Source organism: Crinia signifera, unplaced genomic scaffold, assembly GCF_055691185.1.
Source record: "Crinia signifera unplaced genomic scaffold, ASM5569118v1 HAP2_SCAFFOLD_103, whole genome shotgun sequence".
Taxonomy (NCBI): Eukaryota; Metazoa; Chordata; class Amphibia; order Anura; family Myobatrachidae; genus Crinia; species Crinia signifera.
In genome coordinates, this window is record NW_028141997.1 from 376821 (window position 1) to 390319 (window position 13499).

Below are 13499 nucleotides of genomic sequence, written 5' to 3' on the forward strand. Positions count from 1 at the left end.
ATAAAAATTAATTTTGATTCCATCCCTGTCTGAGGTTTTATATTGTTTCAATCATTTCAGTCAAGCCATGGTGTAACATGGCATCTCGTGCATATTTTTAGAACATGTGACCTGACTTACGTACGTGGGAAATATTTGCTTTAGCAGACTCAGTCAAGCGTTGGTGGTATAGTGTTGAGCATAGCTGCCTTCCAAGCAGTTGACCCGGGTTCGATTCCCGGCCAACGCAGTTTTTTCATACTTCCAAATGTTGTTGAGCATGTTCTCGGATCAAAAGTTCATTAAAAATGTTCAAAGCTTTGTAAAATTCATGATAACTTCCTATAAAAATTACTTTTGATTCCATCCCTGTCTGATGTACTCCTTTTATATTGTTTCAATCATTTCAGTCAAGCCATGGTGTAACATGGCATCTCGTGCATATTTTTAGAACATGTGACCTGACTTACGTACTTGGGAAATATTTGCTTTAGCAGACTCAGTCAAGCGTTGGTGGTATAGTGGTGAGCATAGCTGCCTTCCAAGCAGTTGACTTCCAATGCAGTTTTTTCATACTTCCAAATGTTATTGAGCATGTTCTCGGATCAAAAGTTCATTAAGAATGTTCAAAGCTTTGTAAAATGTATGATATCTTCCTATAAAAATTACTTTTGATTCCATCCCTGTCTGAGGTTTTATATTGTTTCAATCATTTCAGTCAAGCCATGGTGTAACATGGCATCTTGTGCATATTTTTTAGAACATGTGACCTGACTTACGTACTTGGGAAATATTTGCTTTAGCAGACTCAGTCAAGCGTTGGTGGTATAGTGGTGAGCATAGCTGCCTTCCAAGCAGTTGACCCGGGTTCAATTCCCGGCCAACGCAGTTTTTTCATACTTCCAAATGTTATTGAGCATGTTCTCGGATCAAAAGTTCATTAAAAATGTTCAAAGCTTTGTAAAATTCATGATATCTTCCTATAAAAATTACTTTTGATTCCATCCCTGTCTGAGGTACTCCTTTTATATTGTTTCAATCATTTCAGTCAAGCCATGGTGTAACATGGCATCTTGTGCATATTTTTAGAACATGTGACCTGACTTACGTACTTGGGAAATATTTGCTTTAGCAGACTCAGTCAAGCGTTGGTGGTATAGTGGTGAGCATAGCTGCCTTCCAAGCAGTTGACCCGGGTTCGATTCCCGGCCAACGCAGTTTTTTCATACTTCCAAATGTTATTGAGCATGTTCTCGGATCAAAAGTTCATTAAAAATGTTCAAAGCTTTGTAAAATTCATGGTATATTCCTATAAAAATTAATTTTGATTCCATCCCTGTCTGAGGTTTTATATTGTTTCAATCATTTCAGTCAAGCCATGGTGTAACATGGCATCTTGTGCATATTTTTTAGAACATGTGACCTGACTTACGTACTTGGGAAATATTTGCTTTAGCAGACTCAGTCAAGCGTTGGTGGTATAGTGGTGAGCATAGCTGCCTTCCAAGCAGTTGACCCGGGTTCGATTCCCGGCCAACGCAGTTTTTTCATACTTCCAAATGTTATTGAGCATGTTCTCGGATCAAAAGTTCATTAAAAATGTTCAAAGCTTTGTAAAATTCATGGTATATTCCTATAAAAATTACTTTTGATTCCATCCCTGTCTGAGGTTTTATATTGTTTCAATCATTTCAGTCAAGCCAGGGTGTAACATGGCATCTCGTGCATATTTTTAGAACATGTGACCTGACTTACGTACGTGGGAAATATTTGCTTTAGCAGACTCAGTCAAGCGTTGGCGGTATAGTGGTGAGCATAGCTGCCTTCCAAGCAGTTGACCCGGGTTCGATTCCCGGCCAACGCAGTTTTTTCATACTTCCAAATGTTATTGAGCATGTTCTCGGATCAAAAGTTCATTAAAAATGTTCAAAGCTTTGTAAAATTCATGATATCTTCCTATAAAAATTACTTTTGATTCCATCCCTGTCTGAGGTTTTATATTGTTTCAATCATTTCAGTCAAGCCATGGTGTAACATGGCATCTCGTGCATATTTTTAGAACATGTGACCTGACTTGCGTACTTGGGAAATATTTGCTTTAGCAGACTCAATCAAGCGTTGGTGGTATAGTGGTGAGCATAGCTGCCTTCCAAGCAGTTGACCCGGGTTCTATTCCCGGCCAACGCAGTTTTTTCATACTTCCAAATGTTATTGAGCATGTTCTCGGATCAAAAGTTCATTAAAAATGTTCAAAGCTTTGTAAAATTCATGATATCTTCCTATAAAAATTACTTTTGATTCCATCCCTGTCTGAGGTACTCCTTTTATATTGTTTCAATCATTTCAGTCAAGCCATGGTGTAACATGGCATCTCGTGCATATTTTTAGAACATGTGACCTGACTTACGTACTTGGGAAATATTTGCTTTAGCAGACTCAGTCAAGCGTTGGTGGTATAGTGGTGAGCATAGCTGCCTTCCAAGCAGTTGACCCGGGTTCTATTCCCGGCCAACGCAGTTTTTTCATACTTCCAAATGTTATTGAGCATGTTCTCGGATCAAAAGTTCATTAAAAATGTTCAAAGCTTTGTAAAATTCATGATATCTTCCTATAAAAATTACTTTTGATTCCATCCCTGTCTGAGGTACTCCTTTTATATTGTTTCAATCATTTCAGTCAAGCCATGGTGTAACATGGCATCTCGTGCATATTTTTAGAACATGTGACCTGACTTACGTACGTGGGAAATATTTGCTTTAGCAGACTCAGTCAAGCGTTGGTGGTATAGTGGTGAGCATAGCTGCCTTCCAAGCAGTTGACCCGGCTTCGATTCCTGGCCAACGCAGTTTTTTCATAATTCCAAATGTTGTTGAGCATGTTCTCGGATCAAAAGTTCATTAAAAATGTTCAAAGCTTTGTAAAATTCATCGTATATTCCTATAAAAATTACTTTTGATTCCATCCCTGTCTGAGGTACTCCTTTTATATTGTTTCAATCATTTCAGTCAAGCCATGGTGTTACATGGCATCTTGTGCATATTTTTAGAACATGTGACCTGACTTACGTACTTGGGAAATATTTGCTTTAGCAGACTCAGTCAAGCGTTGGTGGTATAGTGGTGAGCATAGCTGCCTTCCAAGCAGTTGACCCGTGTTCGATTCCCGGCCAACGCAGTTTTTTCATACTTCCAAATGTTATTGAGCATGTTCTCGGATCAAAAGTTCATTAAAAATGTTCAAAGCTTTGTAAAATTCATGATATCTTCCTATAAAAATTACTTTTGATTCCATCCCTGTCTGAGGTACTCCTTTTATATTGTTTCAATCATTTCAGTCAAGCCATGGTGTAACATGGCATCTCGTGCATATTTTTAGAACATGTGACCTGACTTACGTACGTGGGAAATATTTGCTTTAGCAGACTCAGTCAAGCGTTGGCGGTATAGTGGTGAGCATAGCTGCCTTCCAAGCAGTTGACCCGGGTTCGATTCCCGGCCAACGCAGTTTTTTCATACTTCCAAATGTTGTTGAGCATGTTCTCGGATCAAAAGTTCATTAAAAATGTTCAAAGCTTTGTAAAATTCATGATATCTTCCTATAAAAATTACTTTTGATTCCATCCCTGTCTGATGTACTCCTTTTATATTGTTTCAATCATTTCAGTCAAGCCATGGTGTAACATGGCATCTCGTGCATATTTTTAGAACATGTGACCTGACTTGCGTACTTGGGAAATATTTGCTTTAGCAGACTCAATCAAGCGTTGGTGGTATAGTGGTGAGCATAGCTGCCTTCCAAGCAGTTGACCCGGGTTCTATTCCCGGCCAACGCAGTTTTTTCATACTTCCAAATGTTATTGAGCATGTTCTCGGATCAAAAGTTCATTAAAAATGTTCAAAGCTTTGTAAAATTCATGATATCTTCCTATAAAAATTACTTTTGATTCCATCCCTGTCTGAGGTACTCCTTTTATATTGTTTCAATCATTTCAGTCAAGCCATGGTGTAACATGGCATCTCGTGCATATTTTTAGAACATGTGACCTGACTTACGTACTTGGGAAATATTTGCTTTAGCAGACTCAGTCAAGCGTTGGTGGTATAGTGGTGAGCATAGCTGCCTTCCAAGCAGTTGACCCGGGTTCTATTCCCGGCCAACGCAGTTTTTTCATACTTCCAAATGTTATTGAGCATGTTCTCGGATCAAAAGTTCATTAAAAATGTTCAAAGCTTTGTAAAATTCATGATATCTTCCTATAAAAATTACTTTTGATTCCATCCCTGTCTGAGGTACTCCTTTTATATTGTTTCAATCATTTCAGTCAAGCCATGGTGTAACATGGCATCTCGTGCATATTTTTAGAACATGTGACCTGACTTACGTACGTGGGAAATATTTGCTTTAGCAGACTCAGTCAAGCGTTGGTGGTATAGTGGTGAGCATAGCTGCCTTCCAAGCAGTTGACCCGGGTTCGATTCCCGGCCAACGCAGTTTTTTCATACTTCCAAATGTTGTTGAGCATGTTCTCGGATCAAAAGTTCATTAAAAATGTTCAAAGCTTTGTAAAATTCATGATATCTTCCTATAAAAATTACTTTTGATTCCATCCCTGTCTGAGGTACTCCTTTTATATTGTTTCAATCATTTCAGTCAAGCCATGGTGTAACATGGCATCTCGTGCATATTTTTAGAACATGTGACCTGACTTACGTACTTGGGAAATATTTGCTTTAGCAGACTCAGTCAAGCGTTGGTGGTATAGTGGTGAGCATAGCTGCCTTCCAAGCAGTTGACCCGGGTTCGATTCCCGGCCAACGCAGTTTTTTCATAATTCCAAATGTTGTTGAGCATGTTCTCGGATCAAAAGTTCATTAAAAATGTTCAAAGCTTTGTAAAATTCATCGTATATTCCTATAAAAATTACTTTTGATTCCATCCCTGTCTGAGGTACTCCTTTTATATTGTTTCAATCATTTCAGTCAAGCCATGGTGTTACATGGCATCTTGTGCATATTTTTAGAACATGTGACCTGACTTACGTACTTGGGAAATATTTGCTTTAGCAGACTCAGTCAAGCGTTGGTGGTATAGTGGTGAGCATAGCTGCCTTCCAAGCAGTTGACCCGTGTTCGATTCCCGGCCAACGCAGTTTTTTCATACTTCCAAATGTTATTGAGCATGTTCTCGGATCAAAAGTTCATTAAAAATGTTCAAAGCTTTGTAAAATTCATGATATCTTCCTATAAAAATTACTTTTGATTCCATCCCTGTCTGAGGTACTCCTTTTATATTGTTTCAGTCATTTCAGTCAAGCCATGGTGTAACATGGCATCTCGTGCATATTTTTAGAACATGTGACCTGACTTACGTACTTGGGAAATATTTGCTTTAGCAGACTCAGTCAAGCGTTGGTGGTATAGTGGTGAGCATAGCTACCTTCTAAGCAGTTGACCCGTGTTCGATTCCCGGCCAATGCAGTTTTTTCATACTTCCAAATGTTGTTGAGCATGTTCTCGGATCAAAAGTTCATTAAAAATGTTCAAAGCTTTGTAAAATTCATCGTATATTCCTATAAAAATTACTTTTGATTCCATCCCTGTCTGAGGTACTCCTTTTATATTGTTTCAATCATTTCAGTCAAGCCATGGTGTAACATGGCATCTCGTGCATATTTTTAGAACATGTGACCTGACTTACGTACGTGGGAAATATTTGCTTTAGCAGACTCAGTCAAGTGTTGGTGGTATAGTGGTGAGCATAGCTGCCTTCCAAGCAGTTGACTTCCAATGCAGTTTTTTCATACTTCCAAATGTTATTGAGCATGTTCTCGGATCAAAAGTTCATTAAAAATGTTCAAAGCTTTGTAAAATGTATGATATCTTCCTATAAAAATTACTTTTGATTCCATCCCTGTCTGAGGTTTTATATTGTTTCAATCATTTCAGTCAAGCCATGGTGTAACATGGCATCCTCGTGCATATTTTTAGAACATGTGACCTGACTTACGTACGTGGGAAATATTTGCTTTAGCAGACTCAGTCAAGCGTTGGTGGTATAGTGGTGAGCATAGCTGCCTTCCAAGCAGTTGATCCGGGTTTGATTCCCAGCCAACGCAGTTTTTTCATACTTCCAAATGTTATTAATCATGTTCTCGGATCAAAAGTTCATTAAAAATGTTCAAAGCTTTGTAAAATTCATCGTATATTCCTATAAAAATTACTTTTGATTCCATCCCTGTCTGAGGTACTCCTTTTATATTGTTTCAATCATTTCAGTCAAGCCATGGTGTAACATGGCATCTCGTGCATATTTTTAGAACATGTGACCTGACTTACGTACGTGGGAAATATTTGCTTTAGCAGACTCAGTCAAGTGTTGGTGGTATAGTGGTGAGCATAGCTGCCTTCCAAGCAGTTGACTTCCAATGCAGTTTTTTCATACTTCCAAATGTTATTGAGCATGTTCTCGGATCAAAAGTTCATTAAAAATGTTCAAAGCTTTGTAAAATGTATGATATCTTCCTATAAAAATTACTTTTGATTCCATCCCTGTCTGAGGTTTTATATTGTTTCAATCATTTCAGTCAAGCCATGGTGTAACATGGCATCCTCGTGCATATTTTTAGAACATGTGACCTGACTTACGTACGTGGGAAATATTTGCTTTAGCAGACTCAGTCAAGCGTTGGTGGTATAGTGGTGAGCATAGCTGCCTTCCAAGCAGTTGATCCGGGTTTGATTCCCAGCCAACGCAGTTTTTTCATACTTCCAAATGTTATTAATCATGTTCTCGGATCAAAAGTTCATTAAAAATGTTCAAAGCTTTATAAAATGTATGATATCTTCCTATAAAAATTACTTTTGATTCCATCCCTGTCTGAGGTTTTATATTGTTTCAATCATTTCAGTCAAGCCATGGTGTAACATGGCATCTCGTGCATATTTTTAGAACATGTGACCTGAATTACGTACGTGGGAAATATTTGCTTTAGCAGACTCAGTCAAGCGTTGGTGGTATAGTGGTGAGCATAGCTGCCTTCCAAGCAGTTGACCCGGGTTCGATACTCGGCCAACGCAGTTTTTTCATACTTCCAAATGTTATTAATCATGTTCTCGGATCAAAAGTTCATTAAAAATGTTCAAATGTTCATGATATCTTCCTATAAAAATTAATTTTGATGCCATCCCTGTCTGAGGTACTCCTTTTATATTGTTTTTAATCATTTCAGTCAAGCCATGGTGTAACATGGCATCTCGTGCATATTTTTAGAACATGTGACCTGACTTACGTACTTGGGAAATATTTGCTTTAGCAGACTCAGTCAAGCGTTGGTGGTATAGTGGTGAGCATAGCTGCCTTCCAAGCAGTTGACTTCCAATGCAGTTTTTTCATACTTCCAAATGTTATTGAGCATGTTCTCGGATCAAAAGTTCATTAAAAATGTTCAAAGCTTTGTAAAATGTATGATATCTTCCTATAAAAATTACTTTTGATTCCATCCCTGTCTGAGGTTTTATATTGTTTCAATCATTTCAGTCAAGCCATGGTGTAACATGGCATCTCGTGCATATTTTTAGAACATGTAACCTGAATTACGTACGTGGGAAATATTTGCTTTAACAGACTCAGTCAAGCGTTGGTGGTATAGTGGTGAGCATAGCTGCCTTCCAAGCAGTTGACCCGGGTTCAATTCCCGGCCAACGCAGTTTTTTCATACTTCCAAATGTTATTAATCATGTTCTCGGATCAAAAGTTCATTAAAAATGTTTAAAGCTTTGTAAAATTCATGATATCTTCCTATAAAAATTAATTTTGATTCCATCCCTGTCTGAGGTACTCCTTTTATATTGTTTCAATCATTTCAGTCAAGCCATGGTGTAACATGGCATCTCGTGCATATTTTTAGAACATGTGACCTAACTTACGTAGTTGGGAAATATTTGCTTTAGCAGACTCAGTCAAGCGTTGGTGGTATAGTGGTGAGCATAGCTGCCTTCCAAGCAGTTGACACGGGTTCGATTCCCGGCCAACGCAGTTTTTTCATACTTCCAAATGTTGTTGAGCATGTTCTCGGATCAAAAGTTCATTAAAAATGTTCAAAGCTTTGTAAAATTCATGGTATATTCCTATAAAAATTACTTTTGATTCCATCCCTGTCTGAGGTTTTATATTGTTTCAATCATTTCAGTCAAGCCATGGTGTAACATGGCATCTCGTGCATATTTTTAGAACATGTGACCTGACTTACGTAGTTGGGAAATATTTGCTTTAGCAGACTCAGTCAAGCATTGGTGGTATAGTGGTGAGCATAGCTGCCTTCCAAGCAGTTGACACGGGTTCGATTCCCGGCCAACGCAGTTTTTTCATACTTCCAAATGTTGTTGAGCATGTTCTCGGATCAAAAGTTCATTAAAAATGTTCAAAGCTTTGTAAAATTCATGATATCTTCCTATAAAAATTACTTTTGATTCCATCCCTGTCTGAGGTACTCCTTTTATATTGTTTCAGTCATTTCAGTCAAGCCATGGTGTAACATGGCATCTCGTGCATATTTTTAGAACATGTGACCTGACTTATGTACTTGGGAAATATTTGCTTTAGCAGACTCAGTCAAGCGTTGGTGGTATAGTGGTGAGCATAGCTGCCTTCCAAGCAGTTGACCCGGGTTCGATTCCCGGCCAATGCAGTTTTTTCATACTTCCAAATGTTGTTGAGCATGTTCTCGGATCAAAAGTTCATTAAAAATGTTCAAAGCTTTGTAAAATTCATCGTATATTCCTATAAAAATTACTTTTGATTCCATCCCTGTCTGAGGTACTCCTTTTATATTGTTTCAATCATTTCAGTCAAGCCATGGTGTAACATGGCATCTCGTGCATATTTTTAGAACATGTGACCTGACTTACGTACTTCGGAAATATTTGCTTTAGCAGACTCAGTCAAGCGTTGGTGGTATAGTGGTGAGCATAGCTGCCTTCCAAGCAGTTGACTTCCAATGCAGTTTTTTCATACTTCCAAATGTTATTGAGCATGTTCTCGGATCAAAAGTTCATTAAAAATGTTCAAAGCTTTGTAAAATTCATGATATCTTCCTATAAAAATTACTTTTGATTCCATCCCTGTCTGAGCAAATATTTCCCAAGTACATAAGTCAGGTCACATGTTCTAAAAATATGCACGAGATGCCATGTTACACCATGGCTTGACTGAAATGACTGAAACAATATAAAAGGAGTACCTCAGACAGGGATGGAATCAAAAGTAATTTTTATGGGAAGATATCATGAATTTTACAAAGCTTTGAACATTTTTAATGGTATAGTGGTGAGCATAGCTGCCTTCCAAGCAGTTGACTTCCAATGCAGTTTTTTCATACTTCCAAATGTTATTGAGCATGTTCTCGGATCAAAAGTTCATTAAAAATGTTCAAAGCTTTGTAAAATGTATGATATCTTCCTATAAAAATTACTTTTGATTCCATCCCTGTCTGAGGTTTTATATTGTTTCAATCATTTCAGTCAAGCCATGGTGTAACATGGCATCTCGTGCATATTTTTAGAACATGTGACCTGACTTACGTACGTGGGAAATATTTGCTTTAGCAGACTCAGTCAAGCGTTGGTGGTATAGTGGGGAGCATAGCTGCCTTCCAAGCAGTTGACCCGGGTTCGATTCCCGGCCAACGCAGTTTTTTCATACTTCCAAATGTTATTAATCATGTTCTCGGATCAAAAGTTCATTAAAAATGTTCAAAGCTTTGTAAAATGTATGATATCTTCCTATAAAAATTACTTTTGATTCCATCCCTGTCTGAGGTTTTATATTGTTTCAATCATTTCAGTCAAGCCATGGTGTAACATGGCATCTCGTGCATATTTTTAGAACATGTGACCTGAATTACGTACGTGGGAAATATTTGCTTTAGCAGACTCAGTCAAGCGTTGGTGGTATAGTGGTGAGCATAGCTGCCTTCCAAGCAGTTGACCCGGGTTCGATTCCCGGCCAACGCAGTTTTTTCATACTTCCAAATGTTATTGAGCATGTTCTCGGATCAAAAGTTCATTAAAAATGTTCAAAGCTTTGTAAAATTCATGGTATATTCCTATAAAAATTACTTTTGATTCCATCCCTGTCTGAGGTTTTATATTGTTTCAATCATTTCAGTCAAGCCAGGGTGTAACATGGCATCTCGTGCATATTTTTAGAACATGTGACCTGACTTACGTACGTGGGAAATATTTGCTTTAGCAGACTCAGTCAAGCGTTGGCGGTATAGTGGTGAGCATAGCTGCCTTCCAAGCAGTTGACCCGGGTTCGATTCCCGGCCAACGCAGTTTTTTCATACTTCCAAATGTTATTGAGCATGTTCTCGGATCAAAAGTTCATTAAAAATGTTCAAAGCTTTGTAAAATTCATGATATCTTCCTATAAAAATTACTTTTGATTCCATCCCTGTCTGAGGTTTTATATTGTTTCAATCATTTCAGTCAAGCCATGGTGTAACATGGCATCTCGTGCATATTTTTAGAACATGTGACCTGACTTGCGTACTTGGGAAATATTTGCTTTAGCAGACTCAATCAAGCGTTGGTGGTATAGTGGTGAGCATAGCTGCCTTCCAAGCAGTTGACCCGGGTTCTATTCCCGGCCAACGCAGTTTTTTCATACTTCCAAATGTTATTGAGCATGTTCTCGGATCAAAAGTTCATTAAAAATGTTCAAAGCTTTGTAAAATTCATGATATCTTCCTATAAAAATTACTTTTGATTCCATCCCTGTCTGAGGTACTCCTTTTATATTGTTTCAATCATTTCAGTCAAGCCATGGTGTAACATGGCATCTCGTGCATATTTTTAGAACATGTGACCTGACTTACGTACTTGGGAAATATTTGCTTTAGCAGACTCAGTCAAGCGTTGGTGGTATAGTGGTGAGCATAGCTGCCTTCCAAGCAGTTGACCCGGGTTCTATTCCCGGCCAACGCAGTTTTTTCATACTTCCAAATGTTATTGAGCATGTTCTCGGATCAAAAGTTCATTAAAAATGTTCAAAGCTTTGTAAAATTCATGATATCTTCCTATAAAAATTACTTTTGATTCCATCCCTGTCTGAGGTACTCCTTTTATATTGTTTCAATCATTTCAGTCAAGCCATGGTGTAACATGGCATCTCGTGCATATTTTTAGAACATGTGACCTGACTTACGTACGTGGGAAATATTTGCTTTAGCAGACTCAGTCAAGCGTTGGTGGTATAGTGGTGAGCATAGCTGCCTTCCAAGCAGTTGACCCGGCTTCGATTCCTGGCCAACGCAGTTTTTTCATAATTCCAAATGTTGTTGAGCATGTTCTCGGATCAAAAGTTCATTAAAAATGTTCAAAGCTTTGTAAAATTCATCGTATATTCCTATAAAAATTACTTTTGATTCCATCCCTGTCTGAGGTACTCCTTTTATATTGTTTCAATCATTTCAGTCAAGCCATGGTGTTACATGGCATCTTGTGCATATTTTTAGAACATGTGACCTGACTTACGTACTTGGGAAATATTTGCTTTAGCAGACTCAGTCAAGCGTTGGTGGTATAGTGGTGAGCATAGCTGCCTTCCAAGCAGTTGACCCGTGTTCGATTCCCGGCCAACGCAGTTTTTTCATACTTCCAAATGTTATTGAGCATGTTCTCGGATCAAAAGTTCATTAAAAATGTTCAAAGCTTTGTAAAATTCATGATATCTTCCTATAAAAATTACTTTTGATTCCATCCCTGTCTGAGGTACTCCTTTTATATTGTTTCAATCATTTCAGTCAAGCCATGGTGTAACATGGCATCTCGTGCATATTTTTAGAACATGTGACCTGACTTACGTACGTGGGAAATATTTGCTTTAGCAGACTCAGTCAAGCGTTGGCGGTATAGTGGTGAGCATAGCTGCCTTCCAAGCAGTTGACCCGGGTTCGATTCCCGGCCAACGCAGTTTTTTCATACTTCCAAATGTTGTTGAGCATGTTCTCGGATCAAAAGTTCATTAAAAATGTTCAAAGCTTTGTAAAATTCATGATATCTTCCTATAAAAATTACTTTTGATTCCATCCCTGTCTGATGTACTCCTTTTATATTGTTTCAATCATTTCAGTCAAGCCATGGTGTAACATGGCATCTCGTGCATATTTTTAGAACATGTGACCTGACTTGCGTACTTGGGAAATATTTGCTTTAGCAGACTCAATCAAGCGTTGGTGGTATAGTGGTGAGCATAGCTGCCTTCCAAGCAGTTGACCCGGGTTCTATTCCCGGCCAACGCAGTTTTTTCATACTTCCAAATGTTATTGAGCATGTTCTCGGATCAAAAGTTCATTAAAAATGTTCAAAGCTTTGTAAAATTCATGATATCTTCCTATAAAAATTACTTTTGATTCCATCCCTGTCTGAGGTACTCCTTTTATATTGTTTCAATCATTTCAGTCAAGCCATGGTGTAACATGGCATCTCGTGCATATTTTTAGAACATGTGACCTGACTTACGTACTTGGGAAATATTTGCTTTAGCAGACTCAGTCAAGCGTTGGTGGTATAGTGGTGAGCATAGCTGCCTTCCAAGCAGTTGACCCGGGTTCTATTCCCGGCCAACGCAGTTTTTTCATACTTCCAAATGTTATTGAGCATGTTCTCGGATCAAAAGTTCATTAAAAATGTTCAAAGCTTTGTAAAATTCATGATATCTTCCTATAAAAATTACTTTTGATTCCATCCCTGTCTGAGGTACTCCTTTTATATTGTTTCAATCATTTCAGTCAAGCCATGGTGTAACATGGCATCTCGTGCATATTTTTAGAACATGTGACCTGACTTACGTACGTGGGAAATATTTGCTTTAGCAGACTCAGTCAAGCGTTGGTGGTATAGTGGTGAGCATAGCTGCCTTCCAAGCAGTTGACCCGGGTTCGATTCCCGGCCAACGCAGTTTTTTCATACTTCCAAATGTTGTTGAGCATGTTCTCGGATCAAAAGTTCATTAAAAATGTTCAAAGCTTTGTAAAATTCATGATATCTTCCTATAAAAATTACTTTTGATTCCATCCCTGTCTGAGGTACTCCTTTTATATTGTTTCAATCATTTCAGTCAAGCCATGGTGTAACATGGCATCTCGTGCATATTTTTAGAACATGTGACCTGACTTACGTACTTGGGAAATATTTGCTTTAGCAGCCTCAGTCAAGCGTTGGTGGTATAGTGGTGAGCATAGCTGCCTTCCAAGCAGTTGACCCGGGTTCGATTCCCGGCCAACGCAGTTTTTTCATAATTCCAAATGTTGTTGAGCATGTTCTCGGATCAAAAGTTCATTAAAAATGTTCAAAGCTTTGTAAAATTCATCGTATATTCCTATAAAAATTACTTTTGATTCCATCCCTGTCTGAGGTACTCCTTTTATATTGTTTCAATCATTTCAGTCAAGCCATGGTGTTACATGGCATCTTGTGCATATTTTTAGAACATGTGACCTGACTTACGTACTTGGGAAA

At 38.2% G+C, this 13499-nt stretch overlaps 1 non-coding gene across 1 annotated transcript; it reads left to right on the forward strand.

The window, feature by feature from the left end:
* The first annotated feature begins 5384 nt into the window (after positions 1-5384).
* Positions 5385-5456, forward strand: TRNAR-UCU (transfer RNA arginine (anticodon UCU)). The gene has a single exon. It is a non-coding gene; the product is annotated as a tRNA-Arg (tRNA).
* The last annotated feature ends 8043 nt before the right edge of the window (positions 5457-13499 follow it).